General features: G+C 40.4%; 1 long non-coding RNA gene across 1 annotated transcript; it reads left to right on the top strand.

Annotated features, from left to right (window-relative positions):
* The first annotated feature begins 3,808 nt into the window (after positions 1–3,808).
* On the top strand, positions 3,809–6,503 carry LOC114797035 (uncharacterized). Its single transcript, XR_003750799.1, has 5 exons — positions 3,809–3,901; positions 3,990–4,049; positions 5,025–5,458; positions 6,088–6,145; positions 6,329–6,503. It is a non-coding gene; the product is annotated as an uncharacterized LOC114797035 (long non-coding RNA).
* Positions 6,504–12,404: the final 5,901 nt, after the last annotated feature.

Below are 12,404 nucleotides of genomic sequence, written 5' to 3'. Positions count from 1 at the left end.
GGAATTAGGTTCATGGTTTACATGTATACTTTCAGCCAATTTTACACACATTTCTTCATCCAGGCTAAGTGTTTTTTTTTTTTTTTTTTTTTCATTCATTTGTGCATGAGTTGCTAATGTTTATATGTAACAGGGAAATGCAAGCATGGGAAGTTAGCGTTTTAGGTCCAGTCACATGCTTGCACAATGGCTGTGGTCAGTTTCTTCCAACATGGAAGTGGATTTGTGTGGATTTTTCAGGTTAAAGATGCGCCAGTGGAACACATAAAATGTTTTTAAAGTGTTCTATTCTTGAATGTTTGCAGGAACACATTGATTTTTGACCACTTTTCTGTTGACATTGCACTGGCACTAGTGCAAGTTTATACAACATTTTGAAGCAAATTGGCCAACAGTTGCTCATAAAGGCTAGTTGGGGAGTTCATTGTACCCGGTGTGCATGCCAGGGTGAGTTGCAGGGGTCTTGGAAAAATAAAAGAGCCAACACTGCAAATACAACTTGATGTTATTGTCAATAAAAATCTTTAAAAATGATTAAATGTTTGTAATTATACTTCAACACACCACAGTCACAACCAACTATATATCTAAGAACACTGAAGCAGTAAACTGTGAAAACCAGTATTCGTGTCATGCCTGCTCTGTCACGCCCACCTACAAATCTGGAAGTACAAGTGGGTGGAGAGTAGGTGTGGTGTGGTGTGGTGTGGTGTGGTGAGGTGAGGTGCTTATAACCACTCCAGCTTCCTATTTAACATACTCTCGTCTCTACTCCTCTGTAAGTATCCAAGCTTTTCCCCCCACTTATTCTCTTAATAAATCTGCATGCACGGGCTGGTAGTGCTGACAAAAAGAATGCTCAAAATAGCCAAATAATTCTAACAATTTTGTAGATGGATTCAACTCAAATAATTTTCACAGCATTAAGTTGAAAATGTTTTATGTAATTCACATCTTATTCTTAGAATTTTTTTATTCTTTATTCGTAATAAGCTTGAGATTGTTTCTCTTGGGAAATCTGCAGACAAATGGACTGGTATTACATACTGAAGAGCCAAATGCTCAAAATGTATAAATCTATTATTTTTAAAGAATTATTAGTTGGTGGTTTTGTAATGATGTGGCCTTCAGTGGTTTTCACAAATATGAATATGATTGTTACTTTTATACAGAGCCTCATGATTAACAAAGGGTTAGTATCAAGATTGTAAATAGAAGCATACACACCCTACTCTATACACTCCCTAAATGATACGGTTCAAATTTCATTTTTATGCAAAGTAAAGAGGTATACAAGCGTAACTGGTTTGGGGTGATCACATGTTTGCTGGAGGTGTGTCAGGCTTTTTGGCAGAAATCTATTTGGCCATCATGAAATACATTTCCTCTCAACCGTGGCATTCTTTGCACAAACATGCTGTCTCTGTAACATAATCAGCGACATCTTTGCTCTGCAGCATTTTGCCCACAATCAAGGTTGTCTTAATACCTTAAGGACCTGGATTATTTATACTTTAGTAATGTGCATCTGCACATTAACATTCAAAATTTGTGTTGCTACTTTAATCTGTGCAGTTGTTTTCATCTGTACTGCAGTAATTGAGAAGGGCTTTCAAACACTCAACCTTCAAAGGTGTTAGAGTGAGCACACAATTCCACTGGAACTCAGAACTGCTGCTGGTAATCTTCCTCTCTACATTCAGGCAGATATTCTAACATTAATAGACATCAGTTATTTATTATCAACACCAGCAAAGTCTGGACAAGATGTTTGATTATTGTGTTATTTAAATTGACTCAACATTTGTTTCTATCAGAAACATTCCCAAATGACTCTAAATCTATATATGGCTTGTTTTCTACAGGCCAGAAAACAGCAACATGAACCCCAACTATCCTCAAGGTTACCCAGGTGCACCAGTTCCAGGTTATCCTCAGGGTCCTGGATATCAGCCAAGGCCAGGTGGGCCAGGCTATCCTGCAGGTCCAGGATGTCCACCAGGTTCAGCCTACCCACCTGGTCCTGGATATCCCCAGGATCCCAATTGTCCACAGCATGGTCATGGCCCTGAACATGGTCACCATGAACATGGTCATCATGGTCACCATGGGCATGGTCACCATGGGCATGGCCACCATGAACATGGCCATCATGAACATGGCCACCATAAACATGGCCACCATAAACATGGTCATGGTCATGGTCATGGAAAGGTAAGATCAATCATCTTCATTTCTTCTTATATATGCTGGCCAATTAAATATGAAATGGGATCAAGTAACATTTGATCATTTTACTGTTTCATTTTCAGCACTCTGGCAGTGGAAGTGATTCAGATGGTGAACATAAGCACAAGCATGGACACTGCTAAGAAAAGGAGCAAGAAATGTGAGAAGAGAGAATTCATTTACTAAATCCAATTAATTCATATTTGACCCATTAAAGCCATCTACCTATACATATGCAATAAGACAAAAATTCCAGCCTGCTTCAGGGAAGGTATTAAATTAAGCAGACATTTGCACTTGATAGCTTGCTTATAAATAAGGGCTTAAGGCGAAACGAGTTTAGAAAGGAGGTTTTGTTGACTCAGATATTATCTAATGCTTCCTCCTTACCTTACAGCTCCTGGAAAAGTCTCTCAGAACTGGCGTACTATGCAGATTCCAGCATGGATTCCTTTTTCTTAAATAATTACAAGTCTGACATAAAAGTTTTTTGGGAAAATGTGTCGGCTGCATCTTTTTTTTTATGATCACATGTGTGGTTAATAAAATGCTGTGTATCTGGTGTGGTGCTTGTATGTTATTCATTTTCTTCTGGACTCAATAAAGTATGTATCTGTCTATCTACCGTTATTAAACCTCACCTTCTAATTCTTGGAATAATGTCACTACATTATATTTGGTGGCAGAACCACAATGTCGCCCGAGAACCCTTAACTTTTCAGTCTGTATTTTCTTTCTCCTCTGAAGGGGAGTGCTGGTATTCCCTGATGGTATTTGCCAAATTCGGGCAAAAGTAAAACTGAGTGCATTCATACTGAAATGAAGCACCTGCGTGCACAAAACCAGTCCTACATGTTTCGGTGAATCCTGTAATTTTTAATATTTTTGAGAAATTTTACAGGTTTTGGAGGTTTTTTTTCAAGGCTGTCCCTCCGTAAGATGTGCCAGCATTTTGGTATCAATGTGAATGCAAACTATTTGAATTGCAAACTAAAGTCCAGTTCCATTACAATATACATATATAGACACACACGTAGAACCTGCCAATCCTGCCATGGACTACATTTCTGCATGTATTTATGCGGGGCGGAGGATGCATGCGGTGGGCCTAGTGGTCCTCGAGCAGCAAAGCAGCCATGATGCAGCCAGTTGGGCGGAGTGGATTTTACCGGAACAGCAGCACTGGGCCGAAACCGGCATGAAACTCGCCTCCCTGTTTCAACTCAGTGTTCATTTCGCTCATTCGTCGGGCCAGCAGCTATTAACCAAGAGAAAAGCAGCTTCATTTCAGTGGCTTTAGAGGAAAGCAACAGCATTGGGTTTATATTTGAATGGGTGGTAGTAGCCTAGTGAAGACCCAGGTTCGAATCCCACTTACTACCATTCTGTCCCTGAGCAAGACACTTAACCCTGAGTGTCTCCAGGGGGGGACTGTCCCTGTCACTACTGATTGTAAGTCGCTCTGGATAAGGGCGTCATGGTAAATGTGAATGTAAATGAGAGAGGAATGGTTACGAATCGTTGTGTCGTTGTACGTATTTATCTGGCCACCGTTGGAAAGGAATGGCGAAAAACCGGATGCAGGAAGGGCGGAGAGTAGGAAGGTGCGGTGAGGTGCGCAGAATTAAAACCAGCTTCCTGTTCTCACACGCTCACTCCCGTCAACTCTTCCGTAAGTATCCGTGCGTTTCGTCTCTCTCCGATAGTCTTGTTCATTTTGAACTACGTTCTGAGAAATGTTTTTTTTTTTTTTTCCTCAGAAAGTTCCGGGGACAAGAGGCCGTCAGTGTATACTGAAGAAAATAATCGGCGTATAGGGGGTAGGCAGTAATTAAGTTGGTGTAATTTATATCTGTACACATTTCTTTACTTGATACACCACTACACCACTTTTCAAAGTCAGACGTTTTTTGCGAAATCTGTCCTTCCGGTTTCGTGTTGAGATGTTTGTTACGCGGCAACAAGACTGCTCCGGGGCAACTAGAATATTACGAGTTAGCGTTATATTATAAATCAGTAAATTATAATCCCTGTTCTTGACACAGCGCAGACATGGAACCGACTAAATTGGCTGAATAATGAAGACGTATTATTAATAAATAAAAGACGTTTCGTGTAAAACTGACGTCATCATCCCTACTCATAAACTCATTAACTGTTAATTATTACGAAGTTCATTGTTGTCGGGTTTTTTTAACCATTGAATTTGGCTGGTTGACTGGCATTCAGTTCTGCTCAGCAGGTAAACTCGACACCTGTCAACACAAGCCCCGCCCCCTGACGTCACGCGCGGCTCTCAATTTGAATTCATTCAAATAAAAGGTCCCATTAAAGAAAATCTTACTTGACCAGTTTCTGTTTTATGTACAGAAAGGAAACTCGTCACGTGACTAGGGGACTACCTGGTTAGTGACGTGATTGTCATTGTGATACACTGCAGCACAGAGCACGGTGACACAGCGAAATGTCTTTTAATCATCACCCTTGGTGAGCAGTGTATGGGGGACAGTGCTTTGCTCAGTGGCACCTTGGCGATTCGGCATTCTGATTATGGGTCTGTTTCCTTACCCGCTAGGCCACCACTGCCCCTACTTCCCCTCACTGCCCCTATTGGCCTTCAATGTTTTTTGCAAATTATCATTTAAACTAATTAATGACATTGTTGTTCTCATCATGGGTCCGGTTACTATATTCTTATCTTTGTCTTATTCTCATATATATTAATAGGTCATGCAGAAGGACAGTGATAATTATATATTAAATAATTTAATTCATATCTATACTTTTTCTTGAAGTGTTTGGACCAGTATGAATCCCCAGTATCCTCAAGGACCAGGCTACACAGGTCCAGTTTACCCTCAGGGTCCTGGATATCCACTTGGACCAGGTGGTACAGTTTATCCACCAGGTTCAACGTATCCTCCCGGGCCAGGATTTCCCCCTGGTCAGCAGTGGCCACAGGGTCCAGGCTATCCACCAGGTTACAGTATTCCAGGATATACAGCTGGTCCATGTGGTATTTGTCAAGGGGAATGTCATGGCCATCATGAACATGGCCATCATGGTCATCATGGTCATGGTCATGGGCATCATGGTCATGGGCATCATGGACTTCTTGATCATATCCTTGGTCATGGCCATCATGGTCATGGCCATCATGGTCATCATGGTCATGGCCATCATGGATTCGGTCATCATGGGTCCGGTCATCATGGCCATGGGCACTAAGGTAAGATCCCTTAGTGTAAATTTATATTTTTCTCTATCTATTAAGTTGTTTTATCTTGATCAGATAACACAATATAGCAAACGTTTCTGATGACAGACTGGATATAATCAATTCTCCAAAGAAGTTATTTCACTGGCAACTGGACTTATTATGGATCCTTGACAACATTTCGCCATTCCATTCCAGAGGGCTTTCTCAAGTCTGACTGACTGGTTGCAGAAGCAGGTTTATAAGCCCAGTGGAGCCATGAAGGTGGTAGTTGGTGGTACCCAGGTGGTTTCAATGTCGTTCGCACTCTGGCTCAGGTGGTCTCATTAACATGCATGAAAGCCAGGCGGAAGGACAACCCACTGGTGACCACCAATTACCACCTTCAGGGCTACACTGCTTCTCCGACCAGTCAGTCAGACTTGAAAAAGCCCTCTGGAAACGTTGTCAAGGATCCATAACAAGTCCAGTTGCCAGTGAAATAACTTCTTTTGAGAACCCTGACCTGGACGACTGAGAACCTTCTCACACACACACACACACACACACACACACACACACACACACACACACACACACACACACTATATATATATATATATATATATATATATATATATATAATCAATTCTCATTTTCAGCATCGACTTCCAGCAGTGATTCAGATGGCCACTGATAACATCACAAGGACCATGAAATGTAAGAAGAAAGCAATCATTTACTTTAGCTCATTTAAATTCCACACTGCAACAGAGAAGGTGTTACATTTAGTAGACATTATCACTTGACAGCATGCTTTTTAATATGGGGAAAGAGATATAGAGAGGAGGTTTTGCTGACTCAAATCAGATCTTATCTAATGCTTTTTCCTTACCCTTACAGCTCCTGGAAGATTATGCCTGAAATAGCATCCAGCATGGAATTCTTTTTTTCGTTTACTAGTTAAAACATGGTTGTTTGGTATTAGAAAATGTTTCCCTACTATATCTGTGCTTTGTCTTGTCTTTTTACTAATCGCATTGTGTAGTAAATAAAAATGGCTGTGGATTTGATGTGATACATGTGTGTTCTTTACAGTTATTCTCAACACTTCAGTTTATCATTCTGGGATTTCACACACTGTGCTACAATATATTAGTATATTGGCCATAAACAGTGTGCATGTTTTATGTATGGAATACATATTTGGGAATTGGCAACAGCCAGCTCTTTCAGAGGACAGGCAAAGCTGATTGTGTTGGTTCTCCAAAAGCCCCTGCAATAAACCATATAAACCGTCTTCTCCTTTTTCATTCTGGTGGCTCAACTGGTTTGGTTTGTCCACATAATTGACTAAAAGTTGACTAAAACTGTCTAAAGTTTCACACCTGATGCCTTTCCTGATGCAACCCTCCCCATTTACTTGCGCTTGGAACCGGCACCAAGAAATGCACTGTCACCTGCATCACCAGTGCTGTGGCTTAAAGCACATAAGCCTTTTTTTCATTTAGCTGACCACATTAGAGGTCAGCACAGCAGAATAACTGGTCTGGCTGTCTGCACAATAGTTTTATGCCTGAATCCCTTCCTGATGCAACCCTCCCCATGTGTATCTCCACCAGTGGGGTTAAAACATGTAAACTCAAATCAAATAGTCCCTTTTTGTGACAAATCACATGGAGGGATGCTGCCCAGCCCACTCACACACAGCAGTTGGTGGACATTATAGTTTCATAGGGTCAGTTCCTGTAAACCTTTTTTAATGTTCCACAGCCTAGTTAAGTGCACTCATATTGGAACAGTTCTGGCAAGTCATGCGCCTGTTTTTTTCAGTTCGGCCGTATAACGTGACTGCCCTCTGTACACACTTTTTGGCAGTGGCGGGTGGGGTTTGTATGTTTAGTCATTTGTTTGCATTCTTTGTTTGTTTTTTACAATGAAGGCTGTTAATGTACACATACATAAATGTATTCTAGCATGTGCCATAGTTTTTCTGGTAATGTCATGAATAAAACAACCATGGATATTTCCCCCACACCTACACATGCATACTATACCCAAAGTATGTTTTGTGAATCTTGAACTTTTGGATTAATTGATTTTCACTGGTATAAGTGCATGTTTTTTTTATAAGTTGAAGCACTAGCTACAGGTCAAAGGTTGCAAATGTCCAACCACTTCACATCATGAAACTGCAAAAAAGCGAAATGCCTCATTACGTCACACTCACCTACCCAATGAAGAGGTGGAGCATACTAAGGTGTGGTGAGGTGCTTATAGCTATACTGCTTCTCAATAGCACACGGCAGTGTCTACTATTTTGTAAGTATCAAAACTTTTGATCTTTTTTTTGGTAGACATGGGTAAATAATGTAGTGAAATTGTGAAACAAACAAGGGACTTTTGGTACATACTATGGAAATAGTACAAGAATAATATAATTATTCAGTTGTTTGGAAATGTTTGTTGGTGTTCTCTATAGAAATGTATGTTAGTGTCTGTATGTCTACTATGATGTTCCATACGTGATGTTCTTTGTAGCTAAATTCCCTTGTAGTTATGCAGGGTTATCACATATTTGCTTAAGGTTTACCCCTTATACTACCTTAAGGAGTGCTGACAATTTGGTGGAAATTGTTGTTTGTTAGGAACGCATGGCAGGGAAAAAATGAAAGTAAATGCTTAGACTCACAAATGGGGCAGTTTAATACAACCATAAACATGGACTAGCGCCCTCACCCAGTGACAATACATGAAACGCGGATAAAAGACAAATGACCGAACAAGTACATCTGTACACAGATGTACTGAGGATCTAAAGACAGAGAACAGAGAATTCTGCTGTGGACAATGGAACTGGAGAACCCGGAATTGTAGTTTCCATTACAATACAATTATTTGCATACAGGTTGTACTTGTAAAATAATCAGATACGGCCCCACAAGTAAAGTGACATTTTTTAATCCTTTTAGTTATTTGTTAGTACTTTTTTAATTAAATGATCATATATGTCTGCATTTATATCTCTTTCTGCAGCCTTAAACAGTGAATGTTTTGTGCATTTGTCTAAAAAGTTTTAGAGAACAAATTGAAGTCACAGCATGAACCCTAAGAATCCTCAAGGACCAGACTATCCGGACTATCCACCTCCAGCTTATTCTGAAGATCCAAGATATCCTCCCAAGGCAACCGGTTATGAATCAAGTCCAGATGGTCGAGGTTATTCTTCAGGTCCACCAAGTCAGGGATGGCCTCAAGGAGCAGGTGGTCCAGCTTATCCACAAGGTTCCTCAGGTCAAGGATGGCCACAGGCTATAGGGGGTCCAGGTTATCCGCCAGGTCCATCAGGTCAAGGATGGCCACAGGGTGTAGGGGGTGCAGGTTATCCGCCAGGTTCCCCCTGTCCTCCAGGACCAGGTGGTACATATGTACCACCTCATGGAGATGGTCAATGTCATTGTGGACATAAACATAAACATAAACATAAGAAGGTATGATTACTTAGTCTAATTTGCTTAGTCAAATATCTCTGCAATATTAGTTGTTTTATGCGATATTTAATGTTTTAATATTTTCAGCACTGTGGCAGCAGTGAAAATGATTCAGATGATGATGAAGAACGTAGACACAGGCGTAGACGTAGGATTGGACTTGGACTTGGGCTGGGGCTTGGGCTTGGACCTGGATTGGCACTTGCAATTGGACGTGGACTTGAACGTAGGCGTGGCTGTGGTCGTGGTTGTGGTCGTGGTCGTGGACGTGGACATTGCTGCGACCATTGCTAAAATCAGAGGCAGAAAAACTCCCAAGAAGTAAGTCTACAACACATGACACATTAAATACGGCTACAAATACAGAAAAAATATCCCAATGCTTCCCAATGTTTTCTGGGTGTAATTTTGTGGTTTTCAAAGTATGGTTTGTTGACTCACATTGACTTTTCCAATGCTTCCTTCTTACTGTTTTAGAGTGGATTCACAGAGGATTCCTACAACCTGTCATCATGTCCACACATAACACATAGGTGTAAATATATCTATGCATCAAATAGGCTATAAAAATGTGTGATGAATATTTTTTCAAAGTTCACATTGTGTGATAAATAAAATTCTGTCAATCTGGTGTGAGAAATTCATTGTGCGGTGTCATGAGATATTCTGTATGTAAGATGGGACATCGCAGGACCATGGCATTTCTGCGCTTTTGGTTTGCATAGCGGCCGTCTGTAAGATGGGATGTCGCAGGGCCATGGTGTTTCTGTGCTTTTGTTGTGAAACACCTCTGTTTTCAATATCTTTGGCAAATGGCAAGAGGTGTGAAATGCCTGACACAGGTTTTGGTGATACCCCGCCCTGCCTTTGTCTGCCCCAGACGGGAGACCACGGGGGCAGGACAAGACAGAAACAACACATTCTGATTGGTCGGTGACAACTTCCTGTGGGTCAAATGTATAAAGGATTGTTCACTTGTGGTCAGGACTTTCATTTTCTATTGGAAGCTGAGAGAAATTTTCCCATCAGTAACTGAGTCTTTCCTATTTTACCTATTTTTCTCATGTCTGTTCTCTCTCTTTCTCTCCCTTTACTCTTTCTTTTCACCTTGGTTTTCTCTGTAACATTGGTACCTTTTTTACATACAATATTCACATGTAACTGCAGTAATAATTTACTGGTGTTAATAAATTAGAAACTGCTCATCCTTTTAATCTCTATTGTGCCATGCCTCTTTCTGCCAGGTAACATCAAGTTGGAGTGGTTTTAATACAGTTCTTTTGTGGATAGAGAGACAGTTTATAATCATTCTGATCGGTTTTACATGTACATAGCAGATTAGGATTTATTAACAGTGAGTTAATTACTTTAAAGACTTGTCTTAACCGTGAGTCAATTACTATGTATTTGAATTTTGATCTGAAAGGATTCAGTTCAATAAATGAACCTATTTATCATGTCATTTATATATTTATTGATTACACATCATAAAACAATTTCACTCCTCAGCATTTATGACTGGGTTTTCTATGAGCTATCACATAAGATAAAAAGCTGATTGCCTGGCAGGCTATACTTGCCATACATTTGTTGTGTTATAATGTATTAAAATGGTAACATGTTCATGCAAACATCACAGATCGGATAGATGCTATTGTATATTTGTGGGCCTCTGCGACCCTTCACACAGTTATATAACGTGAACTCCTTAAGCTCACTCAGCACACCTGTAGGTGTGCAGTAAATACAATGAAACTCTGTAGAGGCCAAAGGGCGACCAGGGCCCACTGAGGCCTAGGAATTGTGGGGGAACCATGACTACCAGGGCCCAACCAAATAAGTGGGGAGGAAAGTGATGGGGAGGCTTGGGATGCCCCTGAGAATGTCTGACTGTTATAATACCAGACTGTGAACCGTTCAAAGCTCATGACCATTGCCATGGCAGTAGCCTAGTAGGTAACACACCTGGCCACAAACCAGAAGACCACAAAGTCACAGGTTAAAACCATTGTGTCCCTGATCAAGACAACTACTGGTTGTAAGGTGCTCTGGATAAGAACGTCTGATAAGGGGCAGTGCTGGCCTAGTGGATAAGGAAGTGGCCCTGTAATTAGAATGTTGCTGGTTCGAATCTCGATCCACCAAGGTGCCACTGAGGTGCCGCTGAGCAAAGTACCATCCCCACACACTGCTCCCCGGGCGCCTGTCATGGCTCACTAACCAGCCTGCCACTGCTCACTAAGGGTGATGGGTTAAATTTCACTGTGTGCTGTGCTGCTGTGTATCACAAGTGATAATCACTTCAATTTCATAAATGCTGTAAATATAAATGACTGAGTAGATTGAAATAATCAGAAAACAGTTAATGTCGAATGCTGGGCAATTAGATTTACTGAGCATACAGTCTTGAACATATTTTCTTTGGATCAGACTTCGTATTTCATGAAGGAGCACAGATATGTAAGATATTTGTTGAATACATATACAATGAGATTTGTATATGAATGTTGTATTTTTGAGCACTATTATTTTACAATTTTTTTTAGTCTATACATTGTAGTCATTGAAATGTATTATGAATTGATCATTATTATACACATTTGTGATTCTAAGCACACACACATACCGACGAGGCAAAAGGGCCTTCATGAATCTTGGGAGTCAGTATAAATCTTAAGACAAGTGTGCAACTCATTTTTAATTAGCCTTAATGAGCACATATATAAGATTGGGCTGCACACACACACACACACACACGCACACACACACACACACACACACACACACACACACATACACACACACACACACACACACAATCTGAGGCAGGAAGAAAGGTGAAGCACACGGACATGAAGACTATTGATAAAAATAAAGGGACCACTTAAACTGCACAAATGTAACTCCAAGTCAGTCACACTTCTGTGAAATCAAACTGTGCACTTAGGAAGCAACACTGATTTATAAACAATTTCAAATGCTGTTGTCTGAAAGTTGAGTCAGGGCAACTGGACTTTGTTTCTTTAATGTAGAGGACAGCAGCAGGACCGCTACCTCCACCTTTGATTGCCATTAGGTACCAAGAAGGAACAGGAGGAGACAGTGGGATTTACTGGTTACGACTGAATGCAAGTTCTCACCCACTAACTCTTATGCACTTGACTGACCAGTATGAAATAAGATGATGATACAATGCATGTAAAATATCCATTGCAAGCATTTACATTTACTTTTTCATTTATGGCATTTGGCAGACGCCCTTATCCAGAGAGACTTACAACATGCTTTCAAGTTAATGTGCTTGATCCATGTAATATTCAAATTTTTTTTTTTTCATATCATAATAAATTTTTTCGTGTTGTGACGATGTATTTATTTTCTTTTTCTGTATTTTTCATTTAGTTACTAAGTACATTTGAATGAACTGTCACATTTAAGTCGGTATTTTGTTCTCCACAAGGGGGCAGCCATTAAGATGAACAGACGTC

This window comes from Denticeps clupeoides, chromosome 9, assembly GCF_900700375.1.
Source record: "Denticeps clupeoides chromosome 9, fDenClu1.1, whole genome shotgun sequence".
Classification (NCBI taxonomy): domain Eukaryota; kingdom Metazoa; phylum Chordata; class Actinopteri; order Clupeiformes; family Denticipitidae; genus Denticeps; species Denticeps clupeoides.
This window is presented reverse-complemented; position numbering and strand designations above follow the sequence as displayed.